At 42.3% G+C, this 27,417-nt stretch overlaps 1 protein-coding gene across 2 annotated transcripts in view; it reads right to left on the bottom strand.

Annotated features, from left to right (window-relative positions):
- Window positions 1–17,944, bottom strand: part of PIK3R5 (phosphoinositide-3-kinase regulatory subunit 5) — a 73,023-nt gene extending 55,079 nt beyond the window's left edge. The window contains exon 1 of one of the 2 annotated variants that reach the window (XM_070735920.1): window positions 17,810–17,944. The gene's annotated coding sequence lies outside the window, so the exon portion shown is untranslated. Of the gene's footprint in view, window positions 1–17,002; window positions 17,124–17,809 lie in introns of those variants that run through there. The other variant, XM_070735921.1, reaches the window with a different exon arrangement.
- Window positions 17,945–27,417: the final 9,473 nt, after the last annotated feature.

The raw sequence follows: 27,417 nt of genomic DNA on the forward strand, positions 1-27,417 counted from the left end.
CCAGTGATGGTGAATCTATGGTAGGCAGAGTTATATCTGAGGGCGTGCAAGGTGTTGCTCTATGTCAGCTCCAGCATGTATGCGTGCACTGGCCAGCTGATTTTCAGCCTTTTTGGTCTTCTTCTTGGCCATTTTTGCTCTCCTCAAGCTTTAGGAAAGCCTCCTGAACTCTGGGGATGGCAAAAAACAGCCCAACAGGCCTACTAGAAGTCCAGACGCTTCAGTGAGGCTTGTGCGCATGTTTAGGGAGGAAGTGGGGTGATTATGTGCATGTGTGGGAGGGGCAGTGTGGGGGCTGTGCACATGCATGGGGGAGGTTGCATTTTGAGAGATGCATGCTATCTCTCTTGCGCACACCCTTTTGGCACACAAGCCACAAAGGTTCGCCATCACTGCACTAGACCAAACTGACTGTAATATTGGCTGTCCTAACATCCTGGTCCTAATGACTGGGGAATTAGTGGCCTTCTGCTTGGTGCTTTCTGAATCTGAAGGGGCTAAGCCAGTGGTGGTGAACCTTTTTTTGCTTAGGTGCCAAAAGAGAACGTGCACCCGTAATATCACACAGATGTGTGCCCACACCCATAATGCAATGCCCTCCCCCTGTGCAACTACCACCACCACCCATTCATGTATGCAGGCCTTTGTGAAGCCTCTGGACTCTGTGGATGGCAAAAAATGGGGTCAATGGGCCTATCAGAAGTTCAAAAATGAACTTCCAGTAGGCCCGTTGGGCCCATTTTCCAGAGGCTTTCCTGAAGCTGGGGAGGGCAATAACAGCCTCCCCCACCCTCTGGCCAGCACACATATGCACAGTGGAACTGACATAGGGCAATGTGTTGAATGCCCTCAGATGTGGCTCTGCGTACCATCTGTGGCATATGTGCCATAGGTTCGCCATCATGGGGCTAAACCATTTCACAGGAAAAATGCTTTGTTAGAGACGGCATATCACCTCAGTCCTGAAAGATGACAATGTTTAAAAGAGGAGCATGCTGAATCTATCAGATTTGTTAGAATGGATCAAAACCCTTGAAGATAGGTAGTCCTGCATGAAACCTGGCCCCATGCCATGCAGGTTTTTCAAGGTGATAACCAGTCCCTTGAGCTGCATCCTCTGCATACAGGGAAGTAATGCATCTCACAGTGCTCCTGTCAGGCCGAAGCCATCATTTTGAGTTGGAGACTTTGGACTTCCACAAGTAGAATAGTACGGAGGGAATTGGGGAAAGAAGAGAGGGAAAATTACTAGCCACAACAAATTCTTTCCAGAGATTCAAGGTCATCTTTTGTTCAGCACCTTTTGTTCGGAAGTACATGGGAGGATCATGGACACTGAGACAACTAGAGTGGTCCATATGACGAACTTCTGTGTGTGGAGACAAGGGGTTGAACCTTAACGTGGGAGGAGAACTGTAGGGAAAGTTAGTATAGGGTTGCCTACAGTTCATGACTCTGTTAATAAATTGGGACTTGGAATAAGGCCAAGTTTTGGACTCTGATTTATTTCTTGGGTGTTAATTGACAACTACACTGGCAATTTTGCAGCACTCAGAATTATGCATGTGCATTTTGAAATCATTGATGCTTCGGAATATTCTTCAGAATTCTGAGTATTCTTCAGTATTCCCATGTTGTAAGAGAAATGGGGTTTCAGTAAACCAGTTGAGAAATAGCTAAGACATGGGTGGAAGTGAGCAAATCTCTAGGCCCAGGAATAGGCACAACTGGTGTATAAATTTAATCTCTGCAAAAGGTCATTCACTGAGGCTGTCATTTTTTCAGCAGGAGCCTTGAATCAGAAGGAGCCCCAGATAGTGCACCAACTCTGTTCGAGGAAGCATGATCCGAACAAGAGTTAAACATGAAAAGTCACTAGATCCAAAGGGATCAAAAATTCAGGACCACTTGGTCTTTCCAATTTCTGGCATAGAAAGAATATGCATGTAAAGTGCACATTAAATATATAAACTGATCCATTGACACATATACCATTCAAGCAACCCAGCCTGTTTGGACATTGAACCGAATCTGTTTTGGGCATTGAAATTTTGACTGAGGTAGGAAAAGATTGGATTATAGTTGCAGCAACGGATAGAAGTGTTAGATATTTGCCTGGGTGACCTACCCAGACAGAGTAAAAGTCAAAAGTTCAGATTTGTTTAGTGCATGTTGATTGGTTGCCTTCTTTTGGTGCTTAAAATATATCCTTGTAAAACTGCCTGTTGCTGGGCTAGATTGTATAAATAGGAGAACTGTCATTGTATAGAGCTCTCAATACTCCATTGCTTCTTGACTGAATTGACTTCCTTGTCCTGTTAGCGAAATAAACCTTGCTTGATTCAACCTTGCTTTGAGAGTTATTACAAGAAGCATTTAATGTCCCTGGACTCCCACAACTACCATTACTTCATTGATGAAAAATGGAGGGGGAAAAAAACACATTTGATAATTGTCATCCTCAGAACATGTGCAAAGGCATAATTCCCTCAGTCATTTTTCCCTTGCTTTTAAGGATCCAAGCAAAAATCATTGCAATTGTTTGGAAGAGAAGTAATAAACATATAAGAATTGCTATGATTAAAAAAAACACATAATTTGTCTAAGGAATTGGACTTTAAAAGCCCAAAATTTGTTTTAGTTTATTGCAGAATATATGTAATTTCATGGGGGGGGGCACATAAGGAGGAGAAGAATAAAATGCTGATTGTGAGATACTTGATAGGCAAAGAGGGTTCTTGTTTTCTATCATTCATATATACTGCTCAAAAAAATAAAGGGAACACTCAAATAACACATCCTAGATCTGAATGAATGAAATATTCTCATTGAATACTTTGTTCTGTACAAAGTTGAATGTGCACAACAGCATGTGAAATTGATTGACAGTGGACAGTTTGATTTCACAGATGTCTGATTTACTTGGAGTTATACTGTGTTGTTTAAGTGTTCCCTTTATTTTTTTCAGCAGTGAATATATTATATATATAAATTTATACATTCAAATCCCAGTGAGGGTATGGCTATCTGATGAGGCCAGAACAAGGCCGAAATGGATCTATCCCCTGATGGTAGAGGTGGGTTTTAAGAAGTTTACGAAAGGCAAGGAGGGTGGGAGCAGTCCTGATCTCTGGGGGGAGCTGGTTCGAGGGTCGGGGCCACCACAGAGAAGGCTCTTCCCCTGGGTCCTGCCAGATGACATTGTTTAGTCGACGAGACCCGGAGAAGGCTGACTCTGTGGGACCTAACCGGCCACTGGGATTCGTGCGGCAGAAGGTGGTCTCACAGATATCCTGGTCCAGTGCCATGAAGGGCTTTATAGGTCATAACCAACACTTTGAATTGTGACCAGAAACTGAACGGCCATCAATGCAGACTGCGGAGTATTGGAGTAACATGGGCATACCTAGGGAAGCCCATGATTGCTCTCGCAGCTGCATTCTGCATGATCTGAAGTTTCCGAACACTCTTCAAAGGTAGCCCCATGTAGAGAGCATTACAGTAGTTGAACCTCGAGGTGATGAGGGCATGAGTGACTATGAGCAGTGACTCCTGGTCCAAATAGGGCCGCAACTGTTGCACCAGGTGAACCTGGGCAAACGCCCCCCCTCGCCACAGCTGAAAGATGTTTCTCTAATGTGAGCTGTGGATTGAGGAGGATGCCCAAGTTGCGGCCCCTCTCTGAGGGGGTCAGTAATTCCCCCCACACGGTGACGGATGGATAGATAGAATTGTCCTTGGGAGGCAAAACCCACATCCACTCTGTCTTATCAGGGTTGAGTTTGAGTCTGTTGACACTCATCCAGACCCCAACAGCCTCCAGACACCAGCACATCACTTCCACTGCTTCGTTGGCTGGACATGTACAGCTGGGTATCATCGGCATACTGATGATACTTCACCCCATGTCCTTGGAAGATCTCATCCAGTGGTTTCATGTAGATATTAAATAGCAGGGGGGAGAGGACTGACCCCTGAGGCACCCCACAAGGGTCAACCTCTGACCCCCCACTAACACCAACTGCGACCGACCGGAGAGGTAGGAGGAGAACCACTGAAGAACAGTGCCTCTCACTCCCAACCCCTCCAGCCGGCGCAGAAGGATACCATGGTTGATGATATCGAAAGCCGCTGAGAGGTCAAGAAGCACCAGGACAGAGGATAAACCCCTGTCCCGGGCCCGCCAGGGATCATCCATCAATGCGACCAAAGCAGTTTCCGTGCTGTGTATATATATATGTGTGTGTGTGTGTGTATATATATATATACACATACATACATACGTACGTACATACATACATATATAAATTTTAAAAGAGATCTCAATTATTTCCAGTTGCACAAACTGCTGAGTGATTCATATGTGATTTTCAGTTGGGGAAGTGGTTGACATGGCAGATTTGGGAAAGCACAAGAATATACAATCATGAATCAGCTGAGACAGCACAATAGCATCCTTTAGTACATACACATATGTAGTTCACAGGATGAAGAAACACAAAGCTACCTAAAACCAGCAGTAACACTTTTCAGTCTACCACTGTTGTGTATTGTCAACATTAAGAACAGTAGGGACTTTAAGCAAGAGATGTTGTCTAATGTAAAACCAAAAAAAAGTTCCATCTGGGCTATTTTAGATTTTTAAACATATTTCATACAAAAGAAAATTAATCAGTGACTGAAAAAATACAACAGAATTTCCAGTATTTTTTAAAAAATTAATCTCAGGCATTTTTGGTGAAAGCTATAAATCTGATTTTTCTAATTTGATTCTAACTCCAGAATGGCTAATAATGAATTAAAAGATTCCATAATCAGAGAACACCATTGATCATACACATAACTCCCATATTTTGCAGCATGTCATAGGATGTGAGATATCAGTAAATCTTTAATATCCCCAACCATTATTATTATTTACTTAAAAGATTTATATGGCAACTCCTCTAAAATACAACTCTGGCCAGCTCCCAATAATAAAATCCAAAACTATAAAAAACATAAATCTTTTTTCCCTTTGAGATTATATATCTTATCAAAATATAAAATACAGAAATACACACGATCAAACCTAAACCAAACCTGGTGTCTCAGTCATGCCCTTGGAGAAATTAATAAATTTAATATCTAACAAAGAATTTCCATGTGGCTCCACAGGAAATGGAGATAAGTACACTGGAGACTTAGATCAGAGTTGGAGTTATTTGCACCCAACCAGATATGGTTGGCTGACAATACCCATGGTGATCAATGGTCATGGAGGTTAGAATCAATCTGTAATGATAGACCACCAGCAGGGCTCTTTAATATTTATTTATTTATTTATTTAGTTAGTTAGTTAGTTAGTTAGTTAGTTAGTTAGTTAGTTAGTCCATCCAATACATAATACACATTGAAGAGAATAGATATTAGTAATATAAATAAAGAAAATAATAGAAGAAAAGATAAAAAAGTATAGGTGAACATATTTGAAAGGAAGAAAAGATAAATGAGATAAGGAGAGACAATTGGACAGGGGACGGAAGGCACACTGGTGCACTTATGCACGCCCCTTACTGACCTCTAAGGCAGTGTTTCCCAACCGGTGTGCCGCGGCACACTGGTGTGCCGCGAGACATGGTCAGGTGTGCCGCGAAGAAATAAGCTCAGCTTCTGGTCTCGCAACTTTTTGCGAAGAGAAAAAAGTTGTGAAACCGGAAGCTGAGCTTGCTTCTTTGCGCCTTCCAAGTTTTCCAGCAGCTGCGGCGCCCCGCCCGGCTAGAGCTTCCCTGTCAGCAGGTGAGCTTTGGGGCTTGGTGGGAGGGCAGCGGCAGCGGGAGGGCGGCGCGCAGCGGGAGGGTGATGGCGGCGGCAGCAGGCAGGAGCCATGCCGTGGGGCGGTGGCAGGGTGGTCCCTCTCTCTCTCTCCCCCTCTCTTGCTTTTTCTTTCTCTCCCCCCTCTCTCCCTCTCTCTTTCTCCCAGTAGCCGTGGGGCGACGTCAGGGTGATCAGCTGTGAGGCGGAGCTCCGGAACAGAGGAACAGAGGCACTGACGGCGGCGGCTAGAAATGCTGGAATTGCGTGGCTGGCACTTGCCTGCTGGCTGGACCAGGACGGAGGCTCAAGCCCCACGTCCATGCCCAGCGCAATGCCAGAAATGTACGGCGTCTAGCCACCGCCGTCTGTGCCTCCGTTCTGAAGCTCCGCCTCACAGCTGATCACCCTGCCATCGCCCCACGGCTTCTGGAAGAAAGAGAGAGTGAGAGAGGGGGGAGAGAAAGGGAAAGCAAGAGAGGGAGAGAGAGGAAGAGAGAGGAAGAGAGGGGGGGAGAGAAAGAGAGAGAAAGATATAGCAAGAGAGGGAGAGAGAGAAAGAGAGGGAGAGAGGGGGGAGAGAAAGAGAGAGAAAGAGAGAGAAAGAGATAGCAAGAGAGGTAGAGAGAGAAAGAGAGAGGAAGAGAGGGGGGATAGAAAGAGAAAGAGATAGCAAGAGAGGGAGAGGGAGAAGGAGAGAGGGAGGAGAGAAAGAGATAGCAAGAGAGGGAGAGAGAGAGAGGGAGAGAGGGGGGAGAGAGAGAAAGAGATAGCAAGAGAGGGAGAGAGAGAAAGAGAGAGGGAGAGAGGGGGGAGAGAAAGAAGGAGAGAGGGGGTAGAGAAAGAGAGAAAGCAATAGAGAGAGAGAGAGAAAGAGAGATAGCAAGAGAGAGGGAGACAGAGGGGGAGAGAAAGAGAGAAAGCAAAAGAGAGAGAGAGAGAGAGATAGCAAGAGAGAGAAAGAGAGAGGGAGAGAGAGGGGGAAGAGAGAAAGAGAGAAAGACAGCAAGAGAGAGAAAGCAAGAGAGAGAGAGAAAGAGGGGGGAAGGAGGGTGAGGGAAAGACAGAGAGGGGGAAGGAGGGAGAGAGAAGGAGGGCAAAAAAGAGAGGAAGGAAGGGAGAAACAAAGAGAGATGGAGAGAGAGGGGAAAGAAAGAGGAGGGAAGGGAGAGAGAGAGAGAAAGAGGGAGAGAGAAAAATAGAGCGAAAGGGAGGAAGAGAGATATTTTTTGTCCAAACCTTTTTTTACACACACACACCCTGCTCAATGTTCCCCAGGATTTTGTAAATGTGAATAATGTGCCGCGGCTCAAAAAAGGTTGGGAAACACTACTCTAAGGAACCTGGAGAGGTCAATCGTGGATAGTCTAAGGGAAAAATGTTGGGGGTTAGGGGTTGACACTACTGAGTCAGGTAATGAGTTCCATGCTTCGACAACTCGGTTGCTGAAGTCATATTTTTTACAGTCAAGTTTGGAGCGGTTAATATTAAGTTTGAATCTGTTGCGTGCTCTTGTGTTGTTGCGGTTGAAGCTGAAGTAGTCATTGACAGGTAGAACGTTGCAGCATATGATCTTGTGGGCAATACTTAGATCGTGTTTTAGGCGTCGTAGTTCTAAGCTTTCAAGACCTAGGATTGATAGTCTGCTTTTGTACAGTATTTTGTTTCTAGTGGAGGAGTGAAGGGCTCTTCTGGTGAAGTATATATATTGGTTATAATATCTTGAGGCTACAGTACTGCAAGGGTTTTAATGAAATAGGACATGGAAAAGAAGCAAGCAGGAGAGTAATAAATTGGCTGAAATATTTAGTGACAGGAGTTGGGTACCATCATTTCTGACACATTTTATTAAAACTCATAAGTATGGTTCACTTCATCAGCTGCCTGGAGTGGCCAAAATGATGTAGGATTTAAATTGCAATGAAACAGGGGTAAAGGGAAGAGAAGGTGTTTCTGCAGATTCAGGCTGCACATGTGGTAGATCACAAGTCTCTTTTTTGAATATACTGTTTCACATTGCTTTACAGCCCCCTCTCTAAGCAGTTTACAAAGTCAGCATATTGCGCCCAGTAATCTGGGTCCCCATTTTATCCACCTCAGAAGGATGGAAGGCTGAGTCAACCTTTATCCAAGTGAGATTTGAACTGCCAAATCGTAGTCAGCCAGCAGTCAGCAGAAGTAACCTGCAGTATTGCACTCTAACCACTGTGCCACCACAACTCTAATGACAGTTAGAGGGGCCCAACAAAGCTTGCAGTAAAAGGAATCACAAGACACAGGATGCCCATTCCTGATATACCTAAAAAAAAAAAACCAATAATAAATCTAGACTGGCATTTTAAAAAATAACTGATTTATATCAAAAAAAAAAACTTTCACTATTGTTATTTATTGATAACAAATTCAAATATAAAGCAGAAACACTCTGGACACAGTTTATCTTTCTTTTGACAACAGAACACCCAATACTCGGTCTTCTATTTTCCAATGCAAAAATAATTCCACATATTAATATTAATACTTCTATCAATTTTAAGAATATTTAACTATTTTGGAAATACCAGAATAAGATTAATGCATAGGATTTTTTCATGAGTTCTGATTGCTCCAAAATAATTAAACGTTTTTAGAATTGTTTGAAAGGTGATAAAAAAAAATGAGTAAATATTTCAAGATCCTGATGTATCGTTAAAACTGGTTCATAAAATCAGGAATTTATTTATGAAGAACTTTGGATACAGTGTGCTTGGATTGTTACAAAGAAAATTGATCTTGGAAAGACACCTGTATACAAGATGTGGAGAAGAAGCTTGATAAAATGTGCACAGTGTCAATTTATCATCGTCTAATACAAACCTATTTACACCCTGTTTTTCCATACCTGACATGCAATTTTTCCCGAGTCAGATTTATTTCCAAGCACTATTTCCATGCATTTTTATTCCTCCAATGAAAATGTTCTTTTCCAATGTTTAAAAGCAAAATAAAAAACAAACTAACTTTCTCATAAATATCAGATAACTCAGAATAGGGAAGGGCATTTGCAATTTATGTATTAAATTAAATCAGTTCCTAGTGAATGCAAGAGGAAACAAATTCCATTGAAAGGTAGCAGCTCAAGTGAGGCTACCCAGAGCAGGCTGCATGAAATAAAGTGCTAGCCACCTAACATTTCATTATCCTGCATCTCTCCCTTACCCCAACATCTGCCCCCAAGCTTACCTGCAGTGAAGGGCTACCAAATATTTTCTACCACACTGTGGGCGTGGCTTATGCAGGATGCCCTGTATTTCTTTCAACATCTTTCAGTGCAAAATGGGTGCTCTGGGGTGGAGCTCCATTTTCGCTACCCCACTGCGTTCCCCCCACCACCATCCAGGCAGCAGCCCACCCCTGCTTACCTGCTTAGATTGTTGCATGGATTTATTTACAAAGTGTCAAGGTGCATGCAAACATTTTGTTGTCCATCCTTCAATGCACAACTATTTTTCTGACAACCTGAGCCTCCTTGGCTTCTTAGGCTGCAATGAAACTTCAAATAAACCTCCAAAAAAGGTCTTAAAGGGACAGGGAAGCTTTTATTACTGGGCATCTCAATTTGGAAAGGATGCATGTAGTAGTGGGTTCTAAAACCTGTTGCTACTGGTTCATGCACATGCAATGCTTCTGCACATGCGCAGAAGCGTCCCAGGCAGGTGGGTGAGCAGAACATCCCAGGCAAGTGGGTGGAGTGTCCTCGGTAGGTGAGCGGAGTGTCCCAGATGAGTCGGCAGAGCGCCCCACCGCCACCACTACCGGTTCACATAAGTGGGTCAAACTGGGAGGAATCCACCACCGGATGCATGACAACAAGGATAAGAGAAAAGAGTAGGAGCAGCACCTCTCACACAAACATTCATTCAGCATTTCAAATATATATTTTTATTTATTCTGCCACCAATTTCCCTTATAAGGCAACTCTTCAAAATATACCACCAATAGAAATGTCATAGAAATTTTCAACTATCCCAAAAGTCTTTTTTCTGAAAGCAGAAAATGAAAACACTGCAAGGCAAGTTTTGACCCCGCATTCATTTTTACTGCAGAAACTCATTACATATTGTTTTGGAACGTGTGTGTTAGCAGATGTCATGATAGCAGGGACATGGTTATGGGGCTTCTCTTGTCCACCAAAGTTCAGGTTGGTGGTTTTTAACCTGATATCTTCCAGGAACATAGCTGACTACTCTCATTTTTTCCTTGACAATGTGTCCAGGACCTTGTTGGTTGGGAATAATAAAAGTTGTGCTCCAATATTTGGGGTAGGAATCAAGCTGGGGTAGGCTGACTGATGAAACTGCCTTTGGAGAAAAGTTACACTTATTCTTCCTATTCGTTGACATCTCAAAGTTAGGGAAATGTTTTAGCATCTCGGTCTTGATCCCAGATTAAAGATTATCTCTTGGCCCAGTCCTTGCACACACTTAACCACAACTTTACTGTCAACCCCAACAGAGGATGTTAATCTCAGTAAAGACATAATCAGCAATCACCAAATGTTTTGAGTGTCCTGTTATCCTTTTGCCCCAGGCATGAGGAATAGTCTTTATGTCAGAAATCCTTTGAAATTCCTAATTCCTAAAGTAGTTTTTCCCTGCCATCCAGGTTGCTCTCTTTAGCAGTAAATGAACTATAGTCACCTGCTGCCTTCTTAATGAGTCACCTACAAAGCCTGTAACCACTGAACTGCAAGAACACACCATAAATGAATGAATAAATGAATGAATAAATAAATAAAGTTGTGAGCAGCATTCTAGGATTTGAACTCATAGGGGTATTTTCATGGTACTAAAACAGTCACAGTTCATTCTAATTTGGATCAAAGTTGCAATGCAAAACTGTGGAAGTTTTGAAGTTGCAGCAAGGACTGCCCTAACTCAGACTATGAAGAGCTGTGCAGGGAACAGCACTGGATAGCAACATGATTTTAATCCAGGTGTCCCTGGCTGCAGATGCTGTTATACTTCTGTTCTCACTCTTTGAAGCAGGTAAGAAAGGAGACTGTGTTGACTTAACGTAATGGTGGAAACATTTAAACTCTTGTGCCTGCAAGCAGGTGTTTTGTCATTTATCTAGTAAAGAATTGTAAGGCCAATTACAGGCCCCCAGCGCAGAACTCTTGTCTTTGCTTCATAGGGAAAAGGTAGGCAGACCATGGATGTAAGACAATCTACCAGCCAGGAAATGGGTGCCTATTTGACAGGTGCTACATTTTATAAATACAGATGGCTAATAACAATGGGGGGGGGGAGGAAGAAAAGAAAAAGCCACCTGTCTGGATGGGAACTTGTTTATGCATTATTGTACATTTGAATACATGTGGCAGTACTTGGAAATAAGCAAAGCCTTTTGTCAATGAAAGCCAACATAAGAGGAGAGAAAGAAACAGAAACATAGAAGATTGACGGCAGAAAAAGACTTCATGGTCTAGTCTGCCCTTATACTATTTCCTGTATTTTATCTTAGGATGGATATATGTTTATCCCAGGTATGTTTAAATTCAGTTACTGTGGATTTACCAACCACGTCTGCTGGAACTTTGTTCCGAGCATCAACTACTCTTTTAATAAAATAATATTTTCTCACGTTGCTTCTGATCTCTCCCCCAACTAACCTCAGATTGTGCCCCCTTATTCTTGTGTTCACTTTCCTATTAAAAACACTTCTCTCCTGAACCTTATTTAACCCTTTAACATATTTAAATGTTTCGATCATGTCCCCCCTCTCCCTTCTGTCCTCCAGAGTATACAGATTGAGTTCATGAAGTCTTTCCTGATAGGTTTTATACTTAAGACCTTCCACCATTTTTGTAGCCCGTCTTTGGACCCGTTCAGTTTTATCAATATCTTTTTGTAGGTGAGGTCTCCAGAACAAAGAGAGGGAGGGAGGGAGAGAAGGAGGGGAGGAGAGAGAGAGAGCTAGAGAGAGATTGAGATTTTGTCTTCAGGAGAAAAAACTAGAGCTCGGTTGAAAACCTGAACTCATGAAATAAGATTACCATAATATTTTCTTACAGCCCTAATCAAAAATATGTCTGAAGCAATTTACTTTAAATGTTCTAATGCTTCAGTCTTTTATGTATGGATTTTAAAAGGAGGCATAACACTAAATTCATTCCTTATAGTGCCTTATAGTGAATTCATTGACTGAACTATAAATATGCCAGAATTAGTTGCAATGTTTATTTAGATGTTTATGTTTATTTAGATTTGTATGCCGCCCCTCTCCGTAGACTCGGGGCGGCTCACAACAAAGTGAAAAAACAATTTACAACAAATCTAAATTTCTACTAAAAACATTTTAAAAACCCCATTTTCTAAACACACATACATACACACATACCATTTATAAATTGTATATGCCCGGAGGAGATGTCTTAGTTCCCCCATGCCTGACGACACAGGTGGGTCTTAAGGAGCTTACGAAAGGCAAGGAGAGTAGGGGCAGTTCTAATCTCCGGGGGGAGTTGGTTCCAGAGGGCCGGGGCCGCCACAGAGAAGGCTCTTCCCCTGGGGCCCGCCAACCGACATTGTTTAGTTGACGGGACCCGGAGAAGGCCCACTCTGTGGGACCTAATCGGTCGCTGGGATTCGTGCGGCAGCAGGCGGTCTCGGAGATATTCTGGTCCAGTGCCATGAAGGGCTTTAAAGGTCATAACCAACACTTTGAATTGTGACCGGAAGTTGATCGGCAACCAATGTAGACTGCGGAGTGTTGGTGAAACATGGGCATACCTAGGTAGGCCCATGACTGCTCTCGCAGCTGCATTCTGCACAATCTGAAGTTTCCGAACACTTTTCAAAGGTAGCCCCATGTAGAGAGCATTACAGTAGTCGAACCTCGAGGTGATGAGGGCATGAGTGACTGTGAGCAGTGAGTCCCGGTCCAGATAGGGCCGCAACTGGTGCACCAGGCGAACCTGGGCAAACGCCCCCCTCGCCACAGCTGAAAGATGATTCTCTAATGTGAGCTGTGGATCGAGGAGGACGCCCAAGTTGCGGACCCTCTCCGAGGAGGTCAATAGTTCCCTCCCCAGGGTAATGGAAGGACAGATGGAATTGTCCTTGGGAAGCAAAACCCACAGCCACTGCGTCTTATCCGGGTTGAGTTTGAGTCTGTTGACACCCATCCAGGCCCCAACAGCCTCCAGACACCGGCACATCACTTCCACTGCTTCGTTGACTGGAATCCTCCCATTGAGTCAACGAGTCAACTAAATCAATTCACTTTAAGTACTAGGGATCTTTTCCTGAAATCAATAAATTTAGAAATAATACAATCCAAATTTGTCATGGCAAAACATGGAAAAGGCAAATATGCCATTCATGTACATACACAAGTAGAAGCCCTATCAAAAGCGGCCTAAAATGTTTTAGCATCAGAAAATGAAAATTGCTTAAGCAAGTGTCTTCTCAAGCAAAATATATAGACTCAGCAACTTAATCATTGTGCCATGTTCCCTTTGATGAAAAGGATCCTTCTCCTGGGCTGAAAGGGAGTGTTTTTCTAATTGAAAAAAAAATGCAAATTTCATCAGTAGAGCATATCTTCATAATACCTTTTTCACCGCAGTGTTTATTTGCCTAGCTATTCAGGTATATTTGTTTGTTTGCATTTTGTTTTGTCACGTACATACAACGCTTAAGGCTTTTAATAACTGATCTCTTATTCTGAGGTGCTGCACTTAGGAGAATAAAACAACAACTAAAACATAGACCTCTCCCCCTGGCATGTCTTCCCCCGTCATTTACAGTAGGTATAGGCTACTATGGCAAAAGGAAGGGAGAGCAAAGCAGCAAGTGTGTTTTCTACTTGGCCCATCCCTATTAAAACTGTGTGAGAGAAAAAAACTTTAAACCATTATTTATGTCTAGGATACTGTATCAATAACCTTATGTTGTTCTGCAGGACTGGACAGAAAGTTACTGCTTTTAAAAAATGTAAACCTACTTAAATCATACAGAAATGAATGTTCTCTCATTTTTGCCTATACTAAATGTCAAACAGAAACTATGCGAAGAGAGATGAGAAACAGTTTGAAATCAATAAGTAAGTAAATATATTATACTATCCAGCCACCTTAAACTGGGTACAAATATTCTCTAGAACAGTGATGGCAAACTTATGGCACAGGTGCCACTGGCGACATGTGGAGCCATATCTGCTGGCATGCAAGCTCAACTCCAATGTGCATGTGTGTGCCGGCCAGCTGACTTTTGGCTTGCAAAGAGATTCTGGGAGGGCAATTTTGGCTTCCAGAGAGCCTCTGAGGAGATAGGGAGGGCATTTTTACTCTCCACCGCCTCCCCTTTGGAGCCTGGGGAGCGTGAAATACAAGCCTACTGGCCCACCAGAAATTGGGAAATAGGCCTTTTCTGGCCTCCAGAGGGCTTCTGGTTGGTAAGGAAACCTGTTTTTGCCCTCCCCAGGCATTGAATTATGGGTGTGGGCACTCGTGCATGCACGATAGCATGCATGCATGCTCCTTCGGCACCCGAGGAAAAAAAGGTTCACCATCACTGCTCTAGAACAGTGTTTCCCAACCTTGGCAAGTTGAAGTCCAAACATCTTCAAGTTGCCAAAGTTGGGAAACACTGCTCTAGAAGATAGGAATCTGCTGCTTTTAGCTTTAGCAACAGCAGTAGACTTTAGACTTACATACTGCTTCCTAGTACTGGTTTACATTGTTAGAATATTGCCCCCAACAACCTGGGTCCTCATTTTACCAATCTCAGAAGGATGGAAGGCTGAGACAAACTTCAGCTGGTCAGGATCGAGTGGGCAGGCTGCAGTATGCATTCTAACCACTGCGCCACTGGGGATATTAAGCTTTCAAGTGAACCAGGTAGCTGCCCCTGGATTTGCTCCCCAATTGGCCTATAGAGGACTGCCATCTGATTCAATCTAGTAGGCTATGCAGGACAAAGACAAAAAGTGGGATAGAAGAGGGAACCAAAGCATTACACACCCCATCATCATCAGGTTTCTGTACAGGTTATTGAAAGCAAATATACACTGTTCAAAAAAAATAAAGGGAACACTTGAACAACACAATATAACTCCAAGTAAATCAAATGTCTGTGACATCAATCTGTCCACTTAGGAAATTTCACATGCTGCTGTGCACATTCAACTTTGTACAGAACAAAGTGTTCAATGAAAATATTTCTTTCATTCAGATCTAGGATGTGTTATTTGAGTGTTCCCTTTATTTTTTTTGAGCACTATATAATTTAGTGATGGAGAAAGAAGCCGTTGGCAGCTGTTTCTTCCTCATCAGCAATCTAGAATCTCTCTCATTACGAAAGTTGGACTGGGCAAAAACATTTTCCTCAGTTCTCATTTCTTAATGAAAGCTCTATTTTAGCTACTATAGAAACTTAGATTTCTCTGCTAGACTTCCTGATCTGTACAGTGCTAATTGAAACATGTGCAGCAAAGGGAAGGAGAAGACTCAAGGGATTACACCTCTGAAATAGCCCCCAAGGCCAGATAATTAGAGGCAAAGCTTTGATTTGATGACACAGATTTGGTGCTTTTTCTGCTTGGAAACCTGCAAAGTAGGAAACCAGTCTTCCAGAAAAAAGAGTTCCACTAATCAAAAGTTGCAAACTAGTGAAACATATGCCCAGGATGATGAAGACAAGATAAATAAAATCCCTTTGGTGTGAACCCCTGAAAAAACAGCAATCCTCTGATTGCAAACAAGCCATGATATCCCATTTTTGCTACAGACAGAACAAGCTTTCCTAAGCATACACCATCTCCTAATAAATATCCACCATTGAGGTCGCTTCCTTGAATGAAAAAACCTCCTTGCATCATGATTCCACATAGCTCCCAGCTCATCATGACACATTTGATTATCTGTCAAATTAAACAACAGCCTGCGAGCAAAGAGACTCAACAGGAATCAATTATCCTTTATCAAGATAAGTATCTGCAGGGAACATGCCCCCACTCCCAGCAGCTAAAGACAATAGATGTGGCACTCACGCAAAGCCCTTGCGACTGAAAAACAAAGAAATCTGCCTAGCTGCATGTCACAATGCTCAAGCAAAGGAAGAGAGATTGACCAACAGCTCCTTCAAATCAAGAACATTTCTGAAGTTTTTACCACATCTCTGGAACGCCATTCACAAGTCTGATTTCCACATTAATCTCCCTTAACACATTACAAAGTCACCTTGTGGTGAGCTGTAGCGGCCTGTGTCCCCATTTATTACAACCCCTTCATAATAAGCTCCTTCATACAGGAGGCAAGCCTGTAGCCTAGAGGTTAAAATCCTGTTTTGCAGGCAGGGGTGATGTGACATTAACTTTTAAGGGGGTTTGCATAAGCACACCGAAGTGCCTACTACCGTCCCTATCCTAATTTCTTCTTTTATCATTACTTTCTACTTATGTTATGCTTGTATGAATTACAATCCTATACTTGTTCAATAGATAGATAAATGGATAGATTATGGTAATAATAATAATGATGATAATAATAATAATAATAATAATAATAACAACAACAACAATAATAATAATGATAATAAAATAAATAGATAATAAATAAATGAAGAAAGAAAGAAAGAAAGAAAGAAAGAAAGAAAGAAAGAAAGAAAGAAGGTATATTTGTTAAGCCCCTTCAAAGTCACCACCTTCTATGGTGGGTTCCAAAAATTACTAAATAATTTAATCTTGCATAGTCCTTCCTCCATGGATAAATCATGTCTACTGGTTGTTGTTTTTCAGGAAAGATACTTGTCTTCATGGGTCGACTGAGTCTCCCTATCTCTCCCCTCCTCCCTATGTCCTCCCCTCCCCTATCAAAAATGGTTAAAAAGAGGGAAGGAACTTTGTACACACTGTGAAGTCACCATAGAACTAAACATCCTGATGCCTAAACACAATGGAAAAAGTGGAAGCAAGACACCTTCGCAGGAAAGGGAGGGGGAGTCCGTGCAGCCCTCAAGGGTGAACGAGGGTATGATAAAATGCACTCTGTTTTTCTCTGCAATGCCCAGCCCAGAAAACATGAGCCCACTCAGTGCATCTATTTGCATTTTCAGCCTGAGCCTCTAGTTCCTTTCCTAAAAAATAATGCGTCAAAGTAGTATTGCAACACATTAACAAAATAAGTGTTGTTGTTATTGTTTGTTACCAAGCACTCAAGTACAACCTTCGAGACTTCTCATCCAAACTTCCAGTCCGGTAAAGAGCTCAGATTGTGATCCCGGACCCATGCCGCAGCTTGCAGCCCATTTCTTGCACGGCTGGCTTCACGTTAGCGCTTCCCCAGAGCGAGCGAATCCGGATTTGAAAAGTGCTCCGGAGCAGTAAACATTGCAAATATTTCTGAGGAAGTCCTTAGCATGCGGCGATCATCCGCCCAGGGAGGATCCGGGAACCGGCATCTGTTCCTCCACACACTCCCCCACCCACTCCGGGTCTTACTTCGAGGCAGTTACTCCACTACACGGAGCAGGTCCCCCATTTAGCCTTTCTGCTCCGATCTCCTTTTCCTTGCCCGGAGAGAAGGACTTTTCGCGGAGAGAAGAGAACCGAACTACCCCAGAAGTGTCATTTAGTCACCCACGAAAGGCTTGGCTCTAAGTCACTGGTGACAGCTTGTAAGCAGCAGCCAAGGAGAAGGGCTGCCCAAACCTGCATCCGTCCAGATGATCCCTAGAGATTTCTGTCCATTTACTCCACCTCCCATTTGCCCTCTTTCAAAGCATCCCCTCCCTGCCTATTCATGCATCTCTGATCTCTGCAGATTGCCCGGGAGGTTTGCAACTGAACCCCTCGGGAGGGTTAGTTTTGCACCCGAGAGAGACTGGTCGGCTGAACCCCCTTTTGTTTTTCTCTGCAAGCCCAGAAGGCACAAGTACACTCAATGTATCTATTGAACTGCAATTCCCGAGCCATTCTGGCCTGCCGCCCATTCCCCCACAATGCCCCTTTGGGGACGGGATCTACGGTCTACCTGTCCGACGCCTCCTCCCTGAGCCTCGTCCTCCAGGCCCATCCTAGGGCCGTAAGCTTTAAGTTGCAAGTCGGACCCGGTAGAAATGGGATTCGAGAGACGTCCGAGCTCAGCCTGCCGGGTTGCGAGCCCGATTTCCCATCTACGCCGGGCCGAGGGAAAAGTACAGCTTCGAGCTTAGAGGCCGGGCTTCAAGAAACTCTTCAAGCCCCGCCTCCCTCGGAGGAAAGCGCCCGGTCTTGCAACACCGTCGCCTTAGCTTTAAGAGCGGAGCGGACCCAAGTGGCGTCCCCCAATTTGCACCTGACTCTCTGCCCTCCCTGCATCCCGCCACCTCCATCAGTGACCCCCTCACCAGGGTTCACGTATGATTTTCAAGCATCCTTAAGAAAAGAATGGAAAGGAAGGGTGAGTGAATAGAAAATGGAAGTTCAGACCGGCAGATATTGATAGTATTTGAACTGAAGTCAAAGCAAGATATAATAACAACAACAACAACAACAACAACAGAGTTGGAAGGGACCTTGGAGGTCTTCTAGTCCAACCCCCTGCCTAGGCAGGAAACCCTACACTACTTCAGACAGATGGTTATTCAACATCTTCTTTAAAACTTTCAGTGTTGGGGCATTCACAACTTCTGGAGGCAAGCTGTTCCACTGATTAACTGTTGGTGGTTACTTTTGGTGGGGTTTTTAATTAATATGTTTGGTTTATATGGATGTAGTTATTTGATGTATGGTGGAGGAAAAATTAAAACAAAAAAAAATCTGGCCAAACATTCTTTCCTGAGCTTGCATGTGCAGAGTGACAGGCTGCAAGCTGTGTGTGTGTGTGTGTATTTTGTCATTTATTTTCCTTTGAACGTTTTTAGTGCTGTTCCTTTTAATTTAGCATCCCATATTACGGAGTAGCTTCTCTGGGGAGCAAAGAAGGAGTGAGGAAGTGAAGACTATTTCCACCCCATCCCACCCCTCTCTGTCTAGTGACACTTTCCCCAGGCTATCACAAGTTGTAAACAGATAATCCTCAACTTACAACAGTTCATTTAGTGACCGTTCAAAGTTATAACAGCACTGACAAAAAGGGATGTATGACCCTTTTAATAATAATAATAATAATAATAATAATAATAATAATAATAATAATACTGATACCATGGCCATATGATCAAAATTCAGAAGTTTGGCAATTGGTTCATATTTGTGAGTTTTGCTGTATCCTAAGGTCTTGTAATAACCCTTTTTTTGATCTCCTGATAAAGTCAATGAGGAAGCCAGATTTACTTAATAACTGTGCTAATAACTTATTAACTGTAGTGATTCACTTAGAAAGGTTGTAAAATGGAACAAACCTCACTTAACAACAGACATTTGGACTCAACTGTGGTCGTAAGTCAAGGAGTACCTGTAAATCATTTTTAACATCAATACAACATACAGTCACCCACTGTAGATAACAACCAATTCACACATAAGTGTTCATTTTATTGCTAACTTCCTTAGTGGGTAAGTAAATAAGCCATTCTAGGTCATGGCATGGCCAGGTTTGTGTGAGGAACAACATTATTGAAACAAGTAATATTCAGTCTCAATTTTCCTTCAAAAATCCACATGGAAAAAACACACTCAGAAATCCTAGCACTGCCCATATCACAATCTTCCATTTTGTCCCATCATGGTTTCCCAAAAGATGGAAAGTGTGGCTCCAGGAGTAGTCAAAGCACCAAGATGGCAATTACAACAGACTGACTGAGGTATCCTTTCTGTGTGTCACATGTAAAAAATGGGGGAGGGGGGATTTCTATTGTTCAGCTGCTGCTGCCATTTTGACTTTTTTTTTGACACTCACCCACCCAACAGATGCCTCTCCTAGCTATTGAAAGGTTGTCCACCCTACTTTTAAACTTTGCCAAATGCCTCTCTGTTAGCTTGCCTGAATGATATGTGATATAGTGTACCTCATATGCCCACTCAGCTCATATATGTACTTGACATCACTTGCTATAAAATCTGCATCGTTTGCTCTTTAAAATGCATGGCAAGGTCATGTTCCCCAAATTATTTCCTGGATTGGTTTATAATGCCTGCTATGTATGATTCCATAGAACAGATAATTATTCCTTAGTACTTCAACTGGCTGGACTGTATGTAACAGCTGGAAATAAACTGCCAGTTGTAGAAATCAGGTTTTAGGTGCAAACCCTGTTTGATGCAGCCTTGCATATCTGATCATTATAGCCCCGCCCCACCCATCTATAAAAAGGCATAATTTATTGGCAGAAAGCCAACTGAAGGGGATTACCACCAGCTCTTGGGGCTCATGCTGTGTGGAAGGAAGTGTAGAATTAGAATAAGGAGGAAGGTAATTTTCCGGCCCATGTGCACTGCTATAATTGCCCAGTAACAAGAGAAGTAAACAAGGTGACACTATTCAAGTAGTGTTGTATAATGTCCTATGGGGAAGATTGTCCCTGCATGTTCCCAGGGAAAGCAAATACAAATAATGAACTTCTAAAAGACTACATAGCAAAAAAGCAGTGATTAGCAGGCATTTTGTCCAGGAGCTAAGTTGAATTTGCTCCTTCTTAAAATTCCTTTAAAAAGTATTTTAGAGCAAACTTTTACTTCAGTAGTAAGATTGTGTCAGTTTCAGATTATACATTTCTTCGTATAAGTATTCATACTTATATCTGAACACAAATGAAAAACAACAGATCTCTTTCATCATTCCAAAGTGAACACATTGATTATTGTGTGACATTCTGATTCGGTTTCCAGGCCATAAGATTTGGTTTCATGGACTTAACTGTCAAGTAAAATATTACTATGCTTATTAGTGGTGTTAGTCATAGTCTAACTGTAATAACACTTTTGCAAAACTTACTTTGCCACTAATCTATCTACATGTTTATGATTTCTACAGGTATGTAAAGACAGTTGAAATAAAATTGCAAGTCCAGTAATGGTTTCAGTTGGCAATAACCTTACTGGTTTGCTCATCCCAATTGTAGCTGCTACTAAATGAAGACTAAACTAATATTAGTTGGGTTTTTATTAGTAGACACTTTAATTTGAAATAAAATGAGTCTAGTTCAAATGACAACTAGATGCAGATTTGGAATGGTCTGTTTCCCTTTATCTTGTTATACAGTATATGTATACATATACATATATAATTTTCCACTTCTGGGGGAGGGAGGAGGTCAGAGTAATATAAAGTGGAGGTGATACATTGGTAGGATCCAAGGTAGGATGGGCTGCATGTTGTTCTTCAGTAAAATGAGAAAAAGAGCTTGTGATCCTTGAGATAAAAGGGAGTACAGGGTTCCCTTGATTTTTGCAGGGGATGGGTTCCAAGGCTGCACGCGAAAGTCAAATTTCCGTGAAGTAGAAATGTGGAAATAAATACACCATTTTTGGCTGTGGACGGTATCACAAGCCTTCCCTTAATATTTTAAACCTCTAAATTACCATTTCCCATTCCCTTAACAACCATTTACTCACCATTATTACTGGTACTCACCATTGAATAAGACACTAAGTGATCCTGATATTTATAAGCATAATTATTTATTAACAATAATTATTTTTTTGTTATTTATGATGTCATCGGGCAGGAAAAACGGTGGTATAAAAAAACCCCTTGCAAAGTATTTTTTAATTAATTTTTTTGAAAAACCGTGGTGTAGGCTATTCACAAAGTTCGAACTCGCGAAAATCGAGGGAACACTGTATTCATTTGAAGAGTTATTCCAGCCACTGCAGAAAAAGATTGGTAGGCTATCAGTTCATTTCTTCCTCATTTCCTAGATGAGGGGTGGGGGCATTGATTCTAATTGTCATATGAGCTACTGCAGGCATAGTAAGAAGGGGCTTACTTAACATTTCCCCTCATTTTCTACCTCCATCTCACTCATATTGGCTGTGGAAAACATAATGCCACTGAAATGAAATTCCTAGACCTTCCCCATTTTTGGGCCTTCCCCCCTCCCCAGACGTGGAAAATTATCCACTCTGGAGTTGGAAAAAAATAATATTAGCATTAAGTTAGATATTCCCACTGCCAATTAGTATCCTGGCTATTAAATCAGAAGAAAAACATTTCCAGACAATGTCAAAAAAGGCTTTTATATTGTTATTAAACCAACAACATGAATATGTCCCTGAAATTATAGTTAAGTACAACTTAAAGGAAACAGTACTTTTTAACTGTTCTGTTTTTCTTCAAATACTACCTAGATTTATGGAGGAAAGGGATCCAGATGTGCAGGATTATAATGATCAGACTAGGGGAATACTTTCAGGAATTCTTTTGCTTACAGACAATTCACAGACTCTTATTCCAAGATACTCACAAATGTTGACTCATCAGATATTGTACAGCCATAGTTCCCACCATCCTCATGAGTGCTTATATGGTAGTGCACCTGCTTGACTTAACATTGATTTAGCTTATACCAGTGAATGACCACTAAGTTCTTATGGCTTAGCTAAAGCAACTCAGGCTTTGTGCATATTCAGTAAACAAGGACTTAAATGTTTTGGAATAACGTATTGTGTGGACACAGCCTAGGTTGCAGACTTATTTTAAAAGGTTCTTTATTAAAGCCTGGGTCAACCTAGGCAGTTGTTCTAGAAAAAAGTAAATAATAATGACATTATTTTCCTATCTCCAAATGTTTACATTTGAGGCCTAGGTAAATACAAAGATCAGTTTTAATTTATCCCCTTCATACCTAGATCCACAGCTAAGATTAGACCAACATCTAACAGCTGTGGCTAGGGGGACCTTTGCATTGGTTCATCTGGTGCACCAATTGTGATCCTGCTTGGATCAGGAGGCTCTCCGCACAGTCACTCCTGCCCTTATCACCTCACGGTTGGATCATTGCAACACACTCTACATAGGATAACCCCTGAAGGGTGTTCATAGACTACAATTGGTCCAGAATGCAACTGCATGAATGGTTGTGGGTGCACCTAGGTACAATCACATTTCACCAATCCTCTGCAAGCTGCACTGGCTCCCTATTGGCCTCTGGGCTCAATTCAAAGTGTTGGTTATTACATTTAAAGCCTTACATAGCTAACGGCCAGGTTATCTTCAAGACCACCTTCTACTCATAGTTTCCAGTGACCAGTAAGATCCCACAGAGTTGGTTTTCTGTCAGCTAAACAGTATCGGCTGGCGGGGCCACAGGGAAGGACCTTCTCTGTGGCTGCCCCGGCTCTCTGGAACCAACTACCACCTGAGATCTGGATTGCCCCACTCTATTGGCCTTCCGGAAAGCATTGAAGACCTAGCTTTTCTGAAAGGCTTGGGCCTGTTGATCTCGCAATTAAGGAGGTCCGTCCTGAATGATATGCATGTATGTGATTGTTTTTAAATCTTTTATGATGTTTTAAAATGCATTTTCTATATCCTGTTGTAAGCCACCTAGAGTCCTACGGGAGTTGGGTGCCATAGAAATACAACAAATTAAATTAAATTAAATTTATCTCATTCATATTATTCCCCGGGAACCCAGGAGCGCAGTGAACAATAGATGCCAACTAAAAAGAAGAAGAAACATCTTGTATAAAAAGGGTCATTTGCAATCTGTTTACTTTTACTGTGGTAGGAAAAAGGATCTCTGCTTCCTGAAGCATGCTGTACAAGCTGCTTGCCTGTAATGGTGTAGGCCAGCTCTCTGTTGATTCCCTACTCCGATGATTTGTTTTCAACACCATCCCCTGAATGGCATTTTTCTGTGGAAATTTATTTGCATAATTGAGTAGACTTGCCTAAGCAAATCTATTCATAGAAGTATGCAAAGAATCCATCCTAGTGCCAGGCAGCACAAAGGAACTGAAAAGAAATTGCTTGCAGTGGTGTAATTAATTAAAAAGTGATCTCTTTTTCTCCTGTAGAAATCTAATAGTTATACATTTCAAGAGGGTCTGTAGCACTTTGGAAAGTACTGTAGCACTTTCAGAGGACTGGTGATAGGAGAGGTTATGGACTCAGTACCTGCCTCCTGGGTATCACTGGAACATGATCATACTGCCTAAATTTTGTAGTTACCCAATTGCCCTTTTTTCCTACAAATACCTAGCCCCCACATGTAGCACAATAAAATTAAAGAACAGGGGTCGGCAACCTTAAACACTCAAAGAGCCACAAATGTCCTAACCTGAAGCCCCCTGTTCAATTCTAGAGCCAAACGGAAGTCTGGTTCTCCCACCCTAGATTATCCCCCTAGAACAGCGTTTCCCAACCAGTGTGCCGCGGCACACTAGTGTGCCGTGAGACACGGTCAGGTGTGCCGCGAAGCTCCTAGGGAAGCTCCAGCTGGCGAGGCGCTGCCAGTGCCAGTGCCTCTGACCTGGAGCTCCCACTCGCAACTGTTCCCCGGCTACTGCCCGATGCTGCTGTTGCCGGCGCTGTCCTGCCGGGCCCCAAAGAAGGAAGGCAGGGAAAAGGAGAGCTTCATTCTTCGCGCCTTCGAGAGAGAGAGAGAGCAAGGGAGAGAGAAAGACATAGAGGGAGGGAAGGAGGGAGAGAGAAAGAGAGCAAAAAAGAGAGGAAGAAAGAAAGAGGGATGGAGAAAGAGAGAGAAGGGAAGGAAGGAAGAGAGAGAAAGAGGGAGGGAGAAATAGAGCGAAAGGGAGGAAGAGAGAGATATTTTTTTTATCCAAACTTTTCTTTAGCGCCCCCCCCCATTCAGTGTTCCCCAGGATTTTGAAAATGTGAATAATGTGCCGCGGCTCAAAAAAGGTTGGGAAACACTGCCCTAGAACAGTGTCCTTTTTCTTTTACCTGTCCTAACCGAAAGCCCTATCAATTGTGGAGCCAACTGGTGACAGGGAGCATAGTAGAGGGATAAAAGAGACACATGCGGCTCCAGAGCCACAGGCTGCTGATTCCTGTCATAGAACAACTCTAGAAGAGTCGAAGAGCCTCATTGGTGCAGTGGTTAGAGTGCAGTACTGCAAGCTATTTCTGCTGATCATCGTCTGCCAGTAGTTTGTATCTCAGTAGGCTCAAGGTTGACTCATCCTTCCATCCTTTCAAGGTGGGTAAAATGGGGACCCAGATTGTTGGGGGCAATATGCTTACTCTCTGTAAACTGCTTAGGGAGGGCGGTAATGCACTTTGAAGTGGTATATATGTCTAAATGCTATTGCTAATTCTAACTCCTCTACAAATGTCTTTTCTCCCACAACCACTCTATCCCCTAAGCTGCTTCTCTTCACTGCAGTGCAAAGATTTGGATTGTTCACAAACATTTTATAGCCATGGATGAATAGAGGCTTATTTTTACTGCAGGGTTTTGTAGGTTATTTAAAAAGTCATCATGCTTCCCAAAACTAGATTAGATTTGAGTGGGGAATGGGGATTTTTAATTATATGACTATTCATAGTGGATAGCTTATTATACAGGGTTATTCAAAAAGAATGAAGCGCTATCATGACGCATTGCTTCAGTTCTCAAGGATTGAAATGTAATGAGTCAATGACCACTTGAAAGAGGAATTATCTAAGTTTTGAATGGGTGCCACCGGGGCGATATAGTTGCCAGCAATGTTCAGTTGTTTGTTTACCCTCAGAATGGTGAGTCCTCAGGAAAAAGCATTCTGTGTTGGAAGGGGGAGGGCAAGACCTTGTTCTTTGTGCTTGGCCTGTGAGCTCCCCAGACCTAACTGTATGGTTTTTTCTTGTGGGGGTAAATAAAAGATTGTGTTGATGTTCCATCACTACCCACTAACCTCAATGACCTTAAACACTGAATAACAGTGATCAACTCAATGGACTGTGATATGCTGATAATAATAATAATAATAATAATAATAATAATAATAATAATAATAATAATTTATTAGATTTGTATGCCGCCCCTCTCCGCAGACAACTCAGGGTGGTTCACAACAATAATAAACAATGTACAATGTGACAAATCTAATGTTTAAAAGAAAACATATTAAAAAACCCAACATTTAAAAATTATGCAACACAAGCATACTATACATAAAACTATATAAGCCATGGGGAGATGTCTCAATTCCCCCATGCCTGGCAATATAGATGGGTCTTAAGCAATTTACGAAAGACAAGGAGGGTGGGGGCAGTTCTAATCTCTGGGGGGAGTTGATTCCAGAGGGCCGAGGCCGCCACAGAGAAGGCTCTTCCCCTGGGGCCCGCCAGACGACATTGTTTAGTTGACGGGACCTGGAGAAGACCAACTCTGTGGGACCTTATCGGCCGCTGGGATTCGTGCGGCAAGAGACGGTCTCGGAGGTATTCTGGTCCGATGCCATGGCGTCTGGGAGGAATTATCTTATGTTGCCATGCTGCAGGTGGTGGCCACATTGAACCCTTATAAGACAGGAAATAAAAGTTGATTGTGAGTAGAATACTTCTGACTTGGCAGGAGTTTTGTATTACTTTTCCTTAACAAAATATTGTGTCATGAAATCAGTTCATTCTTTTTTTAATAACCCTGTATATTAAACCAAAGTTAAGTGAAGACTATAATATGAATACAGTATTTCAAAAATGTTATTAGTATTGTAATATGGTAAGGGATTTTAAGTATTGGCAGTGAAGGGCTACCAAAATGTTTACTACCACACTGTGGGCGTGGCTTATGCAGGACACCCTGCATTTTCTTTCAACATCTTTCACTGCAAATTGGGTGCTCTGGGCAGTAGGCCATCCCTGAATATTGGTATTATTTATCTAAATTTAGAGAGAGGTTGTTGTATTATTGTCTCTGAATTGGAAACAGTTGGGTATCAATTTGTTATGTTTCATGTCATTTTTTTTAACCTGCCTGCTCTTTTTTTCTCCACCACTTTCCCTTTTTATATTAGTTTGTATTTTAATATTCTTTCTTTAATAAAAACATCCCTTTTGCAAGCTTCTGATGAGCAAAGTCAATGGGGAAACCAGATTCACTTCACAACTGTGTTACTAATTTTACAACTGTCATGATTCACTTAACAACTACAGCAAGAAAGGTCGTAAAATGGGGGAAAACTCACTTAATAAATATCTTGCTGAGCCACAGAAATTTTGGGCTCAGTTGTGGTTGTAAGTGGAGGACTAGCTATAATTGTTAAGGGAGATACAAACAAAACATGTGAGATACAACAATAAACAAGACAGAGATGCTCACAGTCTTCTCTCTTGTTTATTTTGGTTGTTAAAATACTGAATAGAAATATAAGACAAAATGAGAGGATTGTGGGAATGAAGATTTAAAAAGAAACCTATCAATTAATGGCTTTTTCAGATGACTTGATATTGGCTTAGTGTTGTGGTTAGCTCTGGCCCAGCTCCTGCCCCAAGGACTGTGGATGTGGGGGAGACATCCACATGCTGCAGGCCTGTTTTGCCCCCCCCCTGGTGGAATCTGCTGATGAAGGCTCCTCTGACCAAGAAGACATGAGTGACAGGGAGGAGGAGAGTGGGGCAGACAGCTCAGAAGGAGATCAATTATCTAGCTCCTCCTTGGATTCAGAACAAGAGTTAATGATACAGCCACGCATGCGGAGAGGGATGCATAGGCAACAACAACTGAGAGATTATTATCAAAGAAAATGAGGCCACCTGTAGTTGGGTGGGGC

The sequence above is a fragment of the Erythrolamprus reginae genome, chromosome 2 (genome assembly GCF_031021105.1).
Source record: "Erythrolamprus reginae isolate rEryReg1 chromosome 2, rEryReg1.hap1, whole genome shotgun sequence".
In the NCBI taxonomy this organism is placed as follows: Eukaryota; Metazoa; Chordata; class Lepidosauria; order Squamata; family Dipsadidae; genus Erythrolamprus; species Erythrolamprus reginae.